The sequence below is a fragment of the Acanthisitta chloris genome, unplaced genomic scaffold (genome assembly GCF_000695815.1).
Source record: "Acanthisitta chloris isolate BGI_N310 unplaced genomic scaffold, ASM69581v1 scaffold2504, whole genome shotgun sequence".
Taxonomy (NCBI): domain Eukaryota; kingdom Metazoa; phylum Chordata; class Aves; order Passeriformes; family Acanthisittidae; genus Acanthisitta; species Acanthisitta chloris.
In genome coordinates this window covers 24,567-29,029 of record NW_008668551.1, presented here as the reverse complement: position 1 = coordinate 29,029, position 4,463 = coordinate 24,567, and positions in this window count along the sequence as shown.

The window sequence follows — 4,463 nt, the reverse complement described above, 5'->3', positions numbered from 1 at the left end:
TATACAATTACAAACTCATCAGGAAGTCTTGGACTTGGATCTAACCTCCCTTTACCTCCTTAAAGTATTTAGACTGTAGCTGCTGCTGAGGCCCTCAAAACGTTTGTGAATATTTATGCTCTAACAAGCAGCTCGTCTGAGCAGAGGTTTGGGGAAAGCACTTCATGTTGTTGTCTATTGGCACAAAAAATGATCCTCACACCCAAGCCGAGAGCTGGGGGGAGGCTGGGTAAGATTTAACACCCTCCAGTGTGTGCTCTTTACATGTTTTGCCTGCACTGCATCCACTGAGTGACTTTACATACTTGTACTTCAGGCTGCAACTTCTTCTTTCCCTTCCCAGCTGCAATTTTCCCCAAGTGCTCTACAATGAGATCCCCTTGGCAGCAGCTGAAATATGAATGTCCTTGCTTTTTCCTGTTGCTATTTAATGAGTGGCAGCCATGGGCTGTTTACATAACCTCACTAATGGTCTCCCAGCCAGCAATGTCAGGCACGAGTTCCCAGCAAACACGTGATTTTCTCCCTGAGCCCTGCACAGCATCAGTTTTCTCCCAGGGGCCTATGGAATAGCAACTCTCTGGGCTTGGCACAGCTTGGGAGCAATCTGTTCTCATCCTGGAGGGAGGGCAGGAATAGATGCAAAGCCTCTTTGCTTCTCAGACGAAAGGCTGCCATGAAATCTGTGCACTAGGAGGGTTAGGAGAGTTAAAGGAGAGTTGCAAAGTTGGAGAGCATCATTAAGATTTACAACTTTTCAAGTGCATCCTCTTCTCCCTTTAAACGATGCTGTTAGGAGCAGACAAATGTATTTTGCCAAAGGTGTCTCTTGAAAGAATTTCTGATTTTCTTATTACTTCTTTCTCATCTTCCTATTCCTTTTCATTTTTTCCCCCCGTTTTCTTTTCACCCATGTGTCAACTGAGAAAAACAACACCCATCCTATTGCTTCAGGAGGAAAACCCCTGCAGCCAGAAATAGGTTAGTTTGCTCATCCTGCCTTGGCAGCCACATCATGTGTGTTTTCTGGCTCCATTTTAACCCCTGGATGATGACACTTGGAGTGTGCTGGATCCAGCCCCTGCCAGATTCTGTAAAAAGGCACTTCTTGGAGGGGAAGAAGAATACTATATTTTTAAAGGAGTTTTCATATCCAGGACCCTTCTGACCAACAACCACTTTAACCAGTTGATGGCATGGCTTTGACTACACTGACAGTAGTTTTGTTACAGACAGGACTTGTCAGCTGCCCTGGACATGTAGAAAATCTTGTATTAGAACAAAGTTTAAAGATTTCAAGGACCTCTTCCCCTCCAGACAGAGCCCAGCAGAAAGCTCCACAACTGTCCTGAAATCTTAAGCTTTCAGTTGGCCTTTTAAACATGTTCCCAGCCATGCTATCAAAGAAGCAGCATAATTCTTCTCTCAGGAGTCTACCCAGCTCTTGAGCTGATGCAGGAGCAGGGTTAAAAGACCTTAGTACATTGTATGTTACCTTAAGGAGAAGTGAAATGAAAGACCCAACACTGAACTGGATTCTCTCCAAAGTGCTTATGGCCTCAGCAATCTACTTACAGCTTGGGGTGTCAGTGCCAAACTGCCTTTAGTCAGAAAGTCCTTACAACTAAAGATTTAATTAAGTCCTTGAGGTTTGGAATTCCCCTTAAGATACCTCCTAAGAGTCTCCTACCCTCACCACTTTCTACAAGGGATACATTCAACTGGGAGCTGACCCAGCTGGGCAGTGATTTACCCCAGCTCTGCTTGGATGTTTGGAACCAAACTCCTTCATGCTGTGTTATTCTCAGCTGACCTTGCTCTCAGGCATTACATCCTCCGAGCAGAGACAGCAGAAAAAAGTCCTGCAAAACAGACTAAACAACTGTTTTAGACAGTATTGATACCATCCATGGTCAGCCCAAGGTTTGTAAATGAAGTAGCTCATCCTTCCCAGTAGGCTCAAGCATACGAATGACTAAAAATGTCTCTTCCTGTGGATGTAACTGAAATACAGCTGAGTTCAAGAGAGAGAATTGTAGAAATGAGTGGGAACAACCAGGGGCTGAGAACTAAGCCTCGGGGCATTCAGCACCATGTAAAATCAGGCTCTCACATGGCCTGAACTAATGCTATATGAGAGGCAAAGCATCTCCAGGCAGCTTATTTCAGGCAGGTAACTGCTTTGCAATCCATCCTGTTCATGAGCCTTTACTGGGACCAATATCCACCCAGTGTATGGGTGACAACCTGCTTTATTTTCTGATTTCTTTGTATTATCTTGACCTTCAGCTGCTCTGATAATCACAGAACTATTTATTCTGATAAGCTAGCCAGCTGAATGCCAGCTAGCAGAAAGAAGGCACCACATTTGCTGTGCTGATATTGGGGTTACTTTGCTATAGGGACTGCAGCTTGTTGTATAGATGATTTCTTTCAGCAACAAAGTTGGTGGCCTTGAAAAAAAGAGACAATTTTCCTAGAAGGCACATTCTGCTTGATGGTTTCATGTTGCTGACAGTTCCTGTTTCCTCTCATGATGTTTATGAATATCCAAGTGGGTTTCATCATGCCTCCTGGTGACTGGGGAAGCTATTCAGATCTGTGCTTTTCAGACAACAGCAGTTGTGGAGCATCATGTCTCCACTCACGTGCCAGTTTTACACCAAACCCAGAGAAGTGTCACTGTAAACAAGTCACATTGACCTTGCCCCATCTCAGAGCTGGCTGCTGTACACAGGGACATCCAACATCCAGTTTGGCTTGTGACCAGGTAATCTTTGGACAACTTATTAGCTCACTCTGGGATCAAGCTGAGGTTTTTCTGGAAGGGGAAGATAGAGGGTTATAAGGCACCATTTCACTGCTTGAGGGGCACTGGACATCAAAACAAGAACCAGCTACATCAGGTGTTGACTTAACACCTAAAAGGGTGGGTAGAAAGGTCAAAAATAGAGTAAGTGCAAGATAAGCCTTTTAAACATAGTAAACCCAAAGAAGTTTGATACAGATTTTTATCTACATTTTTACTACAGTGAGATGAAAAAAATGAGCAAGTTGAGGAAAATGTAATGAATTGCCTGATAAGATTCTTAGACATTCCACATGTGCTTTTGAAAACTGCCTCATCTTGACTTTTAAATGCTTCTGGGACAGGAACTGGAATTACAACAGATTCAGGAATTCACCAAGATTCCTCTGAGAAACTGAGTCACTTCAGAAACATGTTGGTAGGAATCCATCAGAGTACTTGACAACAGGGCTTGCTCAGCAAACAAATACTAAATAATTTTGCCATCACTTTTCTTTCTAGAACTTTCAAAACATCTTAATTGTCATAAGATTAATCCATCTGCTTAGCTGGACTAAAGCACAGTACTGTGTCTCCTACAGCACATTTCCCTTTCCTGAATAACTAAATTAATTCTTGGCTAATGAAATAAATCTTGCAGGACAAATCTGCATATAATATTTGAAACAAGAAATTATGAGTTTGTAAAAGCTCTTTGAAAGTCAGTTCAAGTCTTACCTTTTATGCATGGCTTAAAGATGACAAACGGTCTGAAAGAACAGGAAGGTCAGCGTTAAAACCTAAAGTAACTAAGAATTTGCCTATTGACTAGTGGATTTAAGAAGATATTTTCCCCCTAGGAATTGCTCCACCGCTTCACAAAAAAAAAAAAAAAGGTTTTCTACTGATTGTTAAGCCCTTGTTGGCACTGAGCTGCTTTGCCTGTGGGTTACAGAGAGTTGCTGGGAGACATTTTCATTAACACATTAAAGGCAGTGGCAGTAGATTAGGGATGCCAGCTCACAGAAATGGGAAAGAAAAAGACAAAAGCTAAGCCTTGCTGTTCTCAGCAGCAGTTGGACTGAATTTATCTTGCACTTCTGTCTTTCCTTGGCTCCTTGTGCAAACAGAAACGAACAGGTTTACTTCGTGCACCCCTTGGCTCGAAGGCACCTCCACCTGAGCAAGGTGAGGTGATGCTGGAGATGTGTGTGCTGTGTGACACAACTGCTGCGGTGGGGAAGGCTCCAGCCCCAGCAGCACAAACACCCACCACGTCTTGTCATGTACTGACAACCTGACCCAAGGGCTACTCAAGGCAGAGTCTCCACTCTGCTCTGGTGAGACCCACCTGGAATACTGCTCACAGTTCTGGTGTCCTCAACATAAGGACATGGAACTGTTGGAGCAAGTCCAGAGGAGACTCCGGAGTTGCTAAGAAGACTGGAGCATCTCCCCTGTGAGGACAGGCTGAGGGAGTTGGGGCTGTTCAGCCTGGAGAAGAGAAGGTTGTGTGGAGACCTCAGAGCAACTTCTCAATATCTGAAGGGCTGGAGAGGGACTCTGTTAGGAACTGCAATGACAAGGGGTAGGGTAATGGGTTCAAACTGAAGGAGGGGAAGTCTAGGCTGGATGTGAGAGAGAAGTTTTTTCCTGTGGGGGTGGTGAGACACTG